Consider the following 14958-nt stretch of genomic DNA (forward strand, 5'->3'; position numbering starts at 1 on the left):
GAAAAATAAACATAAACTTTCAAAATCAAATGAATTTGTTAGTTAATTTAATCAAACTTTCAAAAAAATAATTCAAGTATTACATAAATTGTTTCCAATGATGGGATTTAAAGTCATGATTTTATTATGTTTCTGTTACCAATGGAGTCTTGAAATCAAAATATGATAAAGACAAAACCAAATGAAAACTTTATGCAAATATCCTTAAGGAATTTTGATCCCATATTTAAATAGTATAAGCAAATATAGCCAATGATATCATACTCAAATAGAAATGGATCCTCACTTGCCACATTTTGACTTAGAAAGTCACAAATTAGCATTATTTATGTCATTATGTTTTGGTTTATTTTCCTATACACTTTGCAATTACATTTTAATCACGTTTCTTCAGCACTTGGAATGGGCATAATAATTTAGAAAGATTAAGTTCTAAGAGCAGGTTGAATTTATTTTAGCATTTTGGTGGTTCAATAAAGGAAGAATATATAACAAATTAGAGTAAGAATGAGAAAAAATATATCAATAGGTGATGAAAAGTTTTTGACATCTAAATTTTCCTTTAAATTGTTTGGAAAGCATAGTAAACAAATAGAACTTTCCTTAATATGAAAAATAATATCTTTACAAAATTAGGAAGAAATATCATACATAATGACCTTTCCAAATATCAGGGGTTAGGAAGGAATACCTAGCATGTCCACTAGTATTTTATCTATTCCTAGAAATGTTAGTTATAGCAATAATGTTAGATATAGAGGGAACAAGCATAGGCAAATGAAACAAAAACTGAATTCCATTTTTTTGTGTGTGGATGATATAACAGATTATTCATTAATACCTGAACAGTTAATCAAAATAATTGAGATGAATTGCAAAAAGTTTCTAGATATAATGTAAATGCACATAATTAGCATTCCTGTGTATGATCAACAATACCCACCAGAAAAATCCAGAAAGAGAACTTCCTCTCAAAATAACTATAATAGATGTAAAATATATGGTAGTACATCCAACAATATACCTCAAGGAACTATACAAACCAAACTATTTGCAGAAATAGAAGTAAACTTGGGTAATTTGAAAAATATCAATGGATTACAGCTAGGGTGAGCCAATGTAATAAAGATGACAGTAATACATAAATTAATTTACCTATTCAATGTCATAACAATCAAACTACTGAAAAATGGATTTATGGATTTAGGAAATCCAAAAAAGTTATGGATTTAGGAAAAATAATAAATTTATATGGAGAAAGTAAAAAATTTAAAGGGTAATAATGAAATAAAATATGAAGGTAGAGGGTCTATCAGTGTCACATCTCAAATAATACTATAATTTTAACATTAAAATGATTTATTATTAGCTTAAAATAATAATAATAAATCAGTCATTGATTCCAATGACATTGATATTGATTCCAATTCCAATTCCAATTCCAAGATTTAGTGTGCAGTATATAAAAAAACCCAATAGGTTAGTGTTTGATAAACAAAAAGACAGATGTTCCTCTAGTAAGGGTTTGTTTAGAAAAAAAACATGCAAATTAACTTCTTGCACTGGATATTAAATTAAAATGAATATATATGTGTGCATATTCATATAATTGAAAAAAATAAAAGGTGAAATTTTTGACAAATTTCAAGATCAAAGTAACCTTTTAGTTACATTAATAGAGGGAGAGGTTGTGACTAAACAAAAAATAAAAATGTTCTCAGGTGATGAAATGGGCAATTTTTGTTAAAGTTGAAAAGTTTCTGTACAAACGAATCTATTCCAACTAAAATTAAAAAGGAAATAGGTAAGATAGAACTATCTGTAACAGGTTTCTTTAATACAGTTATCTTATCCAAGATATAGAAGTAAGGTTTTCAAATTTATAAGATTAAAAGTAAGTCTCCAATGAACAGTGTGAATAGATCGTTTTCAAATGTTCATGTTACGTTATTTATAAATAATGGACCTTACCTCTGTCCTATTTTTCCCAAAGTAATAGTTGGTATAGCTTTAATGTAGTGACATTTAAAATGTTGAAAGCTAAATAACATCTTCTAATATTAGTTACCAATACCTGGGGACATTATCGTTACTTGATACCATCATATTATTTAGCTGGCATTATTGAGTGCTATTTAGTAAAAGGAGGGTTTAGAGTATTTTAATAAGAAAGGTAATTCACCACATGTATCTCCATCCACAAGAGAACCAATTCTTTTCAGGTTCATGTTATATGAAGATTATTTGAAAGGATTAGGAATATTTAGTCTGGAAAAGAGAAGATTGTGTGTGTGTGTGTGTGTGTGTGTGTGTGTGTGTGTGTGTGTGTAGGAAAATGTGAGGTATGTACTTTTGCTGTGTTGAAATATTTGGACTTGCTCTACTATATGTGCATATATTATACTTGTTCTGCTTGACCTCAGAGGGAAAATTTAGGAACATTGAAGAATCTGCAGGGACAATTTTAAGACTAGTTGTCAGGAAAAACAAATAATTGATGCAACAAACAAAGAAATTAACAATATGCTAATAATTTGAAATCATCAGAAGGGGTAAATTGCCTTAGGAATTGGTGGCTAATCTCTTACTGGAGTTCATCATGTAAATGATTTGATGATCACATGTCAGTTGCACTATAAATGATATTCTTTGTATGTTTTGAAATAGGTAGCTGTGGTTCTTTCCATCTTTGAAACCTGAGATTTTATGAACTGATATATAGGCAAATCAGTAGCATATAAGATGTAAGAAAAATGTAACTAACATTTTTTCAAAGATATTAGAACTTAGTCATCACAACAAAAAATTAATGTTATATTCTAATAAATCACCTGGGAACCTACCTACTTAAACAAAAAAATGCTACTATTATTCAAAACATTTTTGTATCAAGTCTTTTTCAGTTATCTAGTACTGTGTAGTCTTTCAAATATTTTTGAAATTTGCAAATTTTCATATATTTAAAGTGAATTTTATTTTTTATTAGACAATCAATTATTCAATTAATCAATTTATTCACTTAAGAGGACAATAATTTTCTTTTTTTGGTAAAAAGTTGTGACTATAAATGCAAGTGATTTCTTTTGTGATCAAAAATTACTCTGAAGTCAATTTCAAAAGAGGAGCTTTGTGAAATAACATAACCACTGCAATCAGCGTATGGGAAGTTCCTAAATTATGAGTTACAAACTTACAAATGGATCTGTAAAAATATTAACAATACTAGGGTCCACATTGACAAATATATCTTTTAGGTATCAGAAATATCTAGAACAGAAACAAAGAATTCAGATGTGGTAAGACTTTCTAAGCATAAAGTAAGTCATTAATTTGAGAATTGCAGATTCTTATGGTAGAGTATGGTAGGGACAATCAAAGTTCTTCCCTGAGCCTTGTCCCCTAAAGCTAAAGATTTTGAGTTAAAAGGAATTGTGCAATGACAGAGTAGGCATTAACAGAAAGATTCAATTTGGAGGAAAGTCAGTAATAACACTGTTCATGATGATCAAAACTTGGAGGCAGCTGGGTAGCTTAGTGGACTGAGAGACAGGCCTAGAAATGGGAAGTCCTAGGTTCAAATCTGGCATCAGACACTTCCCAGCTGTGTGACCCTCAGCAAGTCATTTGACTCCCATTGCCTAGCCTATACCACTCTTCTGCCTTGGAGCCTTGGAACACAGTATTGACTCCAAGACAGAAGGTAAGGATTAAAAAAAAAAAAGATGATCACAACCTTGGATGAATAAATAGATGAAACTCTAATTCAGTTTGCAGATGGTACAATGTTGGGAGCAATGGCTAATAAGTTGCATGACAAAGTCAAGATCCAAAATAACTTGATAGATTAAGATTATGGCCTTATGCTGAGAAAGGATTTAAAAGGGCATAAGTATTGTTCTATGTGGGGTCAGAAGCTTAATTTTAAAAGGATAGATAGAGGATGCATGGTTAAACAACTACTTACCTGCATAAAAATAGTGATGATAATAGGACGAGGAGAAGAGGACGAGGAGAAGAAATAACATTTATCGCGATTTCAGGTTTTTAAAATGCTTTACAAAATTTTCGCCATTTGATTATTACAAATTTATGAGTTTAGTGCTATTGCTACTTCCATTTTACAGGTAAGGGAATTGATATTGAGAGTGGTTGTTACTTTTCCAGGGTCACAGAGCTAGTAAATAATACCTGAGGTAGCATTTAAAGAAAGCTCTTTCTGTCTATTATGCAATTTAGCTGTGGTTCTTATTGGACTTCAACCTCAAGCTTACTCAACAGTAAAACTTGGCAGTCAAAAATGTTAATATCTTAATGAGGGTACACAGTGCCCAGAACAAGGTAAATTATCATCCTTCTGTGCTGTTCTCTGGTCAGGTCAAATCTAGTTTGCAGTTATTAAAACTTGGGAATCATATTTTATGAGAAACATTTAAGTTGGAAAATATTGTGGCATAGATACCTGTATTGGAAATTAGAAGTCTTTAGTTAAAATTCTGTTTCTTATATATGGGTGTGTGATCCTGGGACAAATCATTCAATTCCAGTGATTCAAGGAAATCTTAAAAGTCCCAGAAAATGTAGCATTCTGCTTTAGGAGGGGAAATTTCTCCCTCAGTCCTCCCTACATTAGTGAAATCACAGATGTGTGAAAAAAAAATGATGATTTGGAAAAGGTCCCAAGAAGGGAAATCATGATAGTAAAGGGACTCTAACAAGAAGCAGTTAAAGAATTGAAGATCCTTAGCCTACAGAAGATAGGAATTAAGGCATACATGATAAATGTATTTTAGTATTTCATATAGAAATAATTTAGACTTTTTCTGTTTTTCCCTGGGCTCTCCCTGAAAAATTTCAACTTCTTTTTGACAATGTTGAAGGAAAATTTTGTCAGTTAAAGTCAGTCTCTAAGGACCCTTCCAAAACTAAGATTCTTTGACTTTATGTGGTTGGTACATCAGATTGTCAATCAAACCCCTTGGAAACAATATTAATAATTGTAATTAAGTACTCTAGCATTATTTATATCACAGTTTAGCAACATTATAGGTTAATCAGAATTTTATAGACTCACCAGAAACCCACTATTTATACATGATTGTTTCTATAGAAACATGTCTTCTGTATTGTTCACCCAGCTGATTTACAAATATATTATTCGAATATAATCTGTCTGTAAGTTGTGGGACTGCCTGTGCAGCCACCTAAGTTTATTTATTTGAAGCACAAAATTCTTGTGGATATAAGTATTCATGTTTATTAAAAATTTGTTCTATTTTATGTAGCTAGCTATACCTTATACATTTCCTCTATTGTCTCAAGATTGAGAACTATGATGGACCTTAGAAATAATTTTATCTCAACTCCTCAAATTTGTAGATGAAAAAATGGAGATCCAGAGATGTTACCTAACTTGCCCATATTGCCTGAGTTAGTGGCAGAGTGAGGATAGGTTCCCTGATTCCCATTTCACATTTTTTCTGTATCATCTTGTCATTCACATTTTCCTTTTCATGTATCTTCACTGCAAATGTTTTGTTTGGGGTTAAATGTCATGTTTCATGAAACTACTCAAGCCTTTTATACTCTTAAAATTCAATGAAATGTCATGGTAACCTAAATTCCAATAAATATTTATGAAATGTTGCTATGCATTGTGCTAAGCAAGTAAATTTGACTGTGCAAACATTTATTAAGTCTGTAAGCAAATATTTATTAAGTATGTCCATTGCAAGAGTCAGTGAGGTGTATATAACAAGGCCAGGATGACCTGGGTTCAGATCTTACCCGTGTTCTAACAGAGTCTGAGGGCAACTCCATTGTCTAATTGCAGTTTGCTTGGTTTCAGCTGCACAGAACAATCTATCTTCACCACTAGGATAACTTGATCTGAATTTAATATCATGGAGAATGTCTCAGTTTCTGAGGTGTTAAGTCTTCTCAACTCTGTTGGGAACACTAAATTCCACTCAAAACTCTCCTTAATAGACACCTCAACAATGTTCCAGGTAACTCCATTTTCTATCAAGTACACAAAACATTTCCTAGTCCACAATACCCAGTTCCCCTCCACTTTTTTTTTTGCCTTTCTTTTATGTGTTGTCTTCCGTATTAAAATGAAGACTTCTTGATGGCAAGGATTTCTTTTTTCTTGTTTTTTTCTTTTCTTTGTCTTTTTTTTTGTATTTTCTTCTTTCAATACCAGAGCATAACATAGGCCCTAGAATAGGCACTTAATCAATATTTTTGAAATTTAAATTCATTTGAATTCCCCATGCATCTCAGTGTAACAGACAATTCAAATGATGGATAGATAACATGTCAGTCATTTTTAGTAGAAAGTTTCTTCTACAGAAATAAAATCACAGATCTAGATAGTCATAAAGTACCAGAACCTATGCTATATACTGGGAATACGAGTCAAAGTACAAAATAGGCTCTATCCCTCAGAGAACTTGAGAATGAGGGGAGAGGGCATAAGATATGCACAGTTATGCAAATATTAAATAATTTCAAGATGGAATGACATGCAAAAGTAATAGCAGGCTAGTATGAACTGAAACAGAATGTGAAGGAAAGGAGTGAAAGGAATTAATGTGAGTGAAAAACATTAACATTAAATAAATGTCTCTACACTCATGGAATTTATAATCCATTATGGATATATCATTCTGAAATTATGTATGTTGTTGTTTAATTATGTCCAATTCTTTGTGATTTCATGCACTATATTGTCTATGGGATTTTGTTGGCATGGATACCAGAATGATTTATTCTTTCTCCAGTGGATTAAGGAAAACAGAAACTAAAAAGGCCAGGATAACATAGTAAATATCTAAGCCCAGATTTTGAAGTTAGGTCTTTCTGACTACAGGCGCAGCACTCTCTCCACTGAGCCACCTAGTTATTAGACAAACAGAGATTGAATGACTTGTCCAAGGTATATATAACTAATAAATGTCTGAGGCCAGGTCTGAACTCAGGTCTTCCTGATTTTAGATCAAGTGCTATATCCACTGAGCCATCTATCTGCCTCTGCATCTACATATCCAAATAATTATAATACAAAAATTAAAATAAATACAGAAGAGTATCTTTGTATGAGAATGATAGGACATGGAAAGAATAGGTTTTAGGAAATATCCATTAAGTTGTGAAGTAGAAGAAACCAAAGACAGCAATTAGAACATTAACGGTCTTGATTTTAGTACTATTTCTGCTGAGTCCTGACTGTAAGGATAATTTAGGGTTGTGACCTAATATATATTTAATTTTTGATTATATTTTTGGGGATATCCCAAATAAAAAACCCAAATCAGTTTGGAAATCTATGGTGGTTTAATCAATATAGAGGGAAGAAATCAAGGAGAAGAGAGAGGGAAATGGTATAGGATTTCTCCCACCTGGCCTGTGCCAGGGGGAGTACAAGTCCTCTGCCACAAGGTTTCTGAAGAAGATTAGAAACTTTTAAGTGGATAGTGTTTGGAAGGTAAAGAAGGAAAAATCAGCCTAAACTCCAAGAGAGCTCAGAGAAGAGCCCCAGATGAACTAGGTTACTGGCTTCCTTCAGTACAGTATCAAGGAAAACTCACCACTAAACCGGACAATAACTGCCGCCACTCCAAGATGCTGAAAGGCTCAGCATGGAAACCATACTAGTGGAGGACCTTAAACTTCCCCTATCTGAACTAAATAAATTGAACTAAAAAATGATAGCAGAAGAGGAAATACAAATAAATGTGCCAAAACCTTCCTCAAAAAATGAAAATTGGCCGCAAGCTCTTGAGGAATTTAATTTGGAGCTTACCAAAAATATGGAAGGCACCTGGCAAGAAAAGTGGGAAATAGTTCAAAAAGAAAATCACAATTTAAAGGACAAGAACTCCCAAATGGAGAAACAGCTGGAAGCCACAAAAAGCAGGATAGACCAAACCATTAAGGAAAATCAAAAGATTATAGCAGAAAATAAAAAGATTATAGCATAAAACCTGGCCTTAAAGACCAGAATTGGGCAATTGGAAACCAATGATCTTGCAAAACAGCAAGAATTAATAAAACAAAGTCAAAAGAATGACAAAATAGAAGAAACATAAAATAATTCACTGAAATGATGTTGGATCAGGAAAACTGATCATGAAGAGACAATTTGAAAATCATTGGTCTACATGGAAAGACAGAAAAAACATAAATCTTGACATCATACTACAAGAAATTGTCCAAGAAAACAGCTCTGATATTCTTGAACAAGGGAGAAAAATAGACATTGAAAGAGTTCATAGAATATCCTCTACACAAAATCCTCAAAAGACAACTCCCAGGAATGTAATTGTACAATTCAAGAGCCACCAAGCTAAGGAGAAAATTTTACAAGAAGCCAAAAAGAAACAATTCAGATATCAAGGAGCAACAATCAGGATTGCACAAGATCTGGCAGTTTCCAAATTAAAGGACCACAAGAATTGGAATATGATATTCAGAAAGGCAAGAGAATTGGGTCTTCATCCAAGGATCACTTACCCATCAAAACTGACTATATACTTCCAGGGGAAAGTATGGACATTCAATAAAATAGAAGATTTCCAAGTATTTGTAAAGAAAAGACCAGAACTAAGTGGAAAGTTTGATATCCAAACAAAAAAATCAAGAGAAACATGAAAAGGTAAATGAGAAAGAGAGGGGAAAGGGGAAAATGTATTTTTATTCAAACTTTCTTCTTTGAGGGCTTCAATAAGATTAATTTTTATACTAATATATCAGAAAAATGTTATTTGTAACTCAAAAATTATATTCACTATTATAGTAATTAGAAGAATAATTCACAGGAAGAGATTGGGATAATAAGTGGTATAAGGTGATAAGCAAAAAAAAAAGAAAAATGGAGGGGGGAATTGAGGATGGCAACAAGAGAAACTTGAAGAAATGAGATAAATAGGAAAATCTATATCACACAAAGAGGCATATGGGAAGGAGAGGGGAAGAATATATTATAAGAAGGGAAGGAAGAGAGTGAAAGTAGGTAATACTTAAACCTTACTCTCAGTGAAATCAATTCTGAGAGGGAAGAGAATATAGACCCATTGGGGTATCAATTTCTATCTTACCCTACAGAGAAAGTTAGAAGGGAAAACAAAGGGGGAGTGGGGAGGGGAAGGGAGTACAAAAAGGGAGGGAAAGAGAGGGGTGAGGGAACTTAACAGACTCTAAAAAAATAAGAAGGGAACGAAAAGGGAGGGGGAAGAAAGGGAAGGATATTAAGGGTGGGGATTAGGGGGACTGATTAAAAGCACATCACACGTTTAAAAGGATATAACAAAAGAAGAAAGGACAGAACTAGGAGAGGATATCAAAATGCTTGGGAGTACACAAGTGACAATCATAACTTTGAACATGAATGGGAAGAACTCACCAATAAAATGAAACAAATAGCAGAGCAGATTAGAAACCAAAATCCTACCATGTGTTGTCTACAAAAATACACATGAGGCAGGTAGACACTCACAAGATTAGAATTAAAGGTTGGAGCAAAATCTAGTGGACTTCAACTGAAAGAAAGAAGTCATGAGTTTCAATCATGATATCTGACAAAGCCAAAGTAAAAATAGATCTGATTAAAAGGGATAGGGAAGATAACTACATCCTGATAAAAGACAGTATACACAATGAAGAAATATCAGTCATCAACATTTATTCACCAAATGGTATAACATCCAAATTTTAAAGTAGAAATTAGTAGAGTTAAAGGAGGAAATAGATAGTAAAACTATACTAGTGGGAGACCTGAACTTACCACTATCAAATCTGGATAAATCAAATCAAAAATAAATAAGGAAGAGGTAAGAGATGTGAATTAACTCTTAGAAAAATTAGAGTTAATAGATATATGGAGAAAAATAAATAGGGACAAGAAGGAATATACCTTCTTTTCAGCAACATGTGGTACATTCACAAAGATGGACCAAGTTCTAGGGTGTAAACACATGGCAAACAAATGCAGAAAAGCAGAAATAATAAATACAACCTTTTCAGATCACAAGGCAATAAAAATAACAATCAGTAAGGGTACATGGAGAGTGAATTCAAAAATTAATTGGAAATTAAATAATATGATTCTACAAAATCAGTTAAAGAACAAATCATAGAAACAATTAATAATCTCTTTGAAGAGAATGACAAAGATGAGACTTCCTTTCAAAATTGATGGGATACAGTTAAAGCAGGACTTAGGGGGAAATTTATATCGTTCAGTTCATATATTAAAAAATTAGGAGGTCAAAGGTAAATGAATTGGACATGCAAAGAAAAAACTTGAAGGCAAACAAGTTAAAAAACCCCAGATGAAAACTAAATTAGAGATCCTAAAAATTAATGGAGAAATTAATAAACTGAATGAAGTATTGAATTAATAAATAAGACTAGAAGTTATTATTTTGATAAAAAAAAGAAAATAGACAAAGTACTGGTCAATCTAATTAAAAAAGGAAAGAAGAAAACTAAATTAATAGCATCATAGATAAAAAGGGAGACCTTACCTCTAATGAAGAGGAAATTAAGGCAATCATTAAAAACAACTTTGTCCAATTTTAAGGCAACAAATAGGGCAATCTAGGTGATATGGATGAATATTTAAAAAAATATAAATTGCCTAGATTAACAGAGGAAGAAATAGAATTCACTTTTAAAAAGTAATTTAGTCAATTTAGAACATTATTCCTTGGTTACAAGAATCACAATATTTCCCTCCCTCTCCAGTCCCTACACTTCCCACAGCTGATGCACAATTTCATTGGGATTTACATATGTCCTTGATCAGAACCTATTTCCATGTTGTTGGTGTTTGCATTAGGATGCTCATTTAGAGTCTATGCCCCCAACCATATCCCTTTGACTCATGTATTCAAGCAGTTGTTTTTCTTCTGGGTTTCTACTTCTACAGATTTTCCTCTGATTGTGGATAATTTTTTTTTTTCCCGTAGAATCTTCCAAGTTGTTCAGGATCACTGCATTGCCACTAATGGAGAAGTCCATTACATCCAATTGAACCACAGTGTACTAGTCTATGTGTTTAATATTCTCCTGGTTCTGATCCTTTTCTCTGCATCACTTCCAGGAGGTCATTCTGGTTCCCATGGAATTCCTTCAGTTCATTGTTCCTTTGAGCACAATAGTATTATATAACCAACATATACCACAATTTGTTCAGCCATTTCCCAATTGAAGGGCATCCATTCATTTTCCAATTTTTTGCCACCACACACACACACACACACAAATAGGTATGAATATTTTTGTACATGTCTATTTCCATATTATCCCTATGGGGTTCAAACCAAGCAGTGCTATGTCTGAATCAAAAGACAGACAGTCTTTAAGTGCCCTTTGGGCATAGTTCCAAATTGCCCACCAGATTGGTTAAATCAATTCAAAACTACATCAGCAATGCATTAATGTCCTAATTTTGCTGTATCCCCACCAGCATTCATTACTTTCTGTTGCTGTCATGTTAGCCAATCTGCCAAGTGTGAGGTGATATCTCAGAGTTATTTTGTTTTGCATCGCACTGACTATAAGAGATTTAGAACACTTTTTCATGTGCTTATTAATAGTTTTGATTTCTTTAAAAGAAAATTGCCTATTCATGTCCCATGCCCATTTATCAATTGGAGAATGGCTTGATTTTTTGTACAATTGATATAGAATTTTTGTCCCAAAATCTGGGATCTTTGGGATTATCATAGACTGTCTTGCTGAGTTCACTAACACCAAGTCTGTTCCACTAATGCTCTTTTCGGTTTTGTAGTCAGTACCAAATTGTTTTGATGACCACTGCTTTATAGTATAGCTTGAGATCTAGGACTGCAAGGCCTCCTTCCTTCACATTTTTTTTTTCACGATTTCATTGGATATCCTTGGTCTTTTGTTCTTCCAAATGAACTTTATTATCTTTATTTCAAATTCAGTAATAAAATTTTTTGGTAGTTCAATGGGTATGGCACTAAATAAGTAAATTAATTTGGGCAGGATTATCATTTTTATTATGTTAGCTCATCCTACCCATGAGTAGTCAATGTTTCTCCAATTGTTTAGATCTAGTTTTAATTGTGGGGAGAGTGTTTTGAAGTTGTGTTCATATAGTTCCTGTTTTGTCTTGGCAGATAGATTCCTAAGTATTTTATGTTGTCTAGCATGATTTTAAATGGAATTTCTCTTTCTAATTCTTGTTGCTGAGATGTGTTGGAGATATATAGAAATGCTGATGACTTATATGGGTTTATTTTCTATCCTGCAACTTTGCTAAAGTTGTTGATTTAAGAAATATAAATCTTATTTATTTATTTATTTTTATTTATTTACATATTTTTATTTGGTCAATTTTGAACATTAATTCCCTGGTTACAAAAATAATTTTCTATTCCTCCCTCCCCTCCCCCAAACCCTCCTCTCCCTTATCCAATGCGCAATTCCACTGGGTATTACATGTGTCTTTGATCAAAATCCATTTCCATATGGTTGGTATTTGCACTAGGGTGTTCATTCAGAGTTTACATCTCCAATAGGATCCCCCTCAAATAATGTAATCAAGCAGTTTTTTTTGTTTTTGTTTTTGTACTCCCATAGTTTTTCCTCGGAATGTGGATAGTGTTCCTTCTCATACATACCTCTCAGTTTTTCAGGATCACTGCATTGCCACTAATGGAGAAGTCCATTACATTCAATTGTATCACATTGTATCAGTCTCTGTGTACAATGTTCTCCAGGTTCTGCTCCTATCACTCTGCATCACTTCCTGGAGATTCTTCCAGTTCCCATGGAGTTCCTCTACTTTATTATTCCTTTGAGTGCAATAGTACTCCATCACCAACATATACCACAATTTGTCCAGCCATTCCCCACTTGAAGGGTATCCCCTCATTTTCCAATTTTTTACCACCACAAAGAATGTAGCTATGAATATTCTTGTACATGTCTTTTTCATTATTATCTCTTTGGGGTACAAACCCAGCAATGATATGACTGGATCAAAGGGCAGACAGTTAATGCCCTTTGGTCATAGTTTGAATAGCCCTTCAGAATGGTTGGATCAATTCACAACTCCACCAGCAATGAATTAATGTCCTCACTTTGCCACATCCCCTCCAGCGTTCATTACTTTCTGGTGCTGTCATGATAGCCAATCTGCTAGGTGTGAGGTGATACCTTGGAGTTGTTTTGATTTGCATCTCTCTGATTATAAGAGATTTAGAGCACTTTTTTCATGTGCTTATTAATTGTTTTGATTTCTTTGACTAAGAATGGCCTATTCATGATTCAACCATTCTGGATGGCAATTTGGAACTATGCCCAAAGGGCGATAAAAGACTGTCTGCCCTTTGATCCAGCCATAGCACTGCTGGGTTTGTACCCCAAAGAGATAATAAGGAAAAAGACTTGTGCAAGAATATTCATAGCTGCGCTCTTTGTGGTAGCCAAAAATTGGAAAATGAGGGGATGCCCTTCAATTGGAGAATGGCTGAACAAATTGTGGTATATGTTGGTGATGGAATACTATTGTGCTAAAAGGAATCATAAAGTGGAGGAATTGCATGGAGACTGGAACAACCTCCAGGAAGTGATGCAGAGTGAGAGGAGCAGAACCAGGAGAACATTATACACAGAGACTGACACATTGTGGTACAAGAGAACATAATGGACTTCTCCAGTAATGGCTTTACAATGTCCCTGAACAACCTGCAGCGATCTACGAGGAAAAAAAAACAAAAACAAAATGAAACTATCCTCAAGCAGAGGACAAACTGAGGGAGTAAAAACACCGAGGAAAAGCAACTGCTTGACTACAGAGGTTGAGGGGACATGATGGAGGAGAGACTCTAAATGAGCGCCCTAATGCAAATACCAACAACAAGGAAATGGGTTCAGAGCAAGGACACATGTGATACCCAGACGAATCGAGCGTCGACTAGGGAAGGGGTGGGGGGGGTTTGGGGGGGAGAAAAAGAAAATGATCTGTTTCCAATGAACAATGTATGAAAATGACCAAATAAAATAAAGTAAAAAAAAAAGAATGGCCTATTCATGTCCCATGCCCATTTATCAATTGGAGAATGACCTATTTTTTTTTGTACAATTGATTTAGTTCTTTATAAACTTGAGTAATTAAACCTTTGTCAGAGGTTTTTGTTATGAAGATTGTTTTCCAGTTTGTTATTTTCATTCTGATTTTGGTTACATTAACTTTGTTTGTACAAAAATTTTTTTAATTTGAAGTAGTAACAATTATTTACTTTATATTTCTTGATGCTTTCTACGTCTTGCTTGGTTTTAAAATCTTTCCCTTCCCAAAGGTCTGACATGTATACTATTCTGTGTTCACCTAATTTTCTTGTAGTTTCCTTCTTTATGTTCAGGTCATTCACCCATTTTGAGATTTTGTTTGGTGTAGCGTGTGAGATGTTGATCCAAACCTAATTTCTCCCATACTCTCTTCCAATTTTCACAGCGGTTTTCTTTTTGAACATTATTTTATTTGGTCATTTCCAAACATTATTCATTGGAGATAAAGATCATTTTCTTTCCCCCCCCTCCTTCCCTCCACCTCTCTCATAGCGAATGCACGATTCCACTGGGTATCACATGTGCTCTTGATTCTAATTGTGGAAAGGAAATTAGACTAACAGCTGGTAGAGGAAGGTGCAACTGGGAGTGGTAGGAGTCTTGTGACTAACACTTCCTGCCTGCCTGGTGGAACTTGCTTCCTGGGGTTGGAGGAGGAAGGAGCTTGTCAGCCCAGTCTGGTGTGGTGTGCCTCTTCTTGGTTTAGCCCGAAGACCTTGGCTTCTGAAGGTCAGAACTGTTTTTGATTGCTTTCTGTCTACTGCTAAGATTCTGAATTAGACAAAGCAGGACTTATATAGAGTAGACAGGATTAGGAGAACCCTCTGCCAGCCTTGGGGCCTGGCATCAACT

The sequence above is a fragment of the Monodelphis domestica genome, chromosome 8, assembly GCF_027887165.1.
Source record: "Monodelphis domestica isolate mMonDom1 chromosome 8, mMonDom1.pri, whole genome shotgun sequence".
Classification (NCBI taxonomy): Eukaryota; Metazoa; Chordata; class Mammalia; order Didelphimorphia; family Didelphidae; genus Monodelphis; species Monodelphis domestica.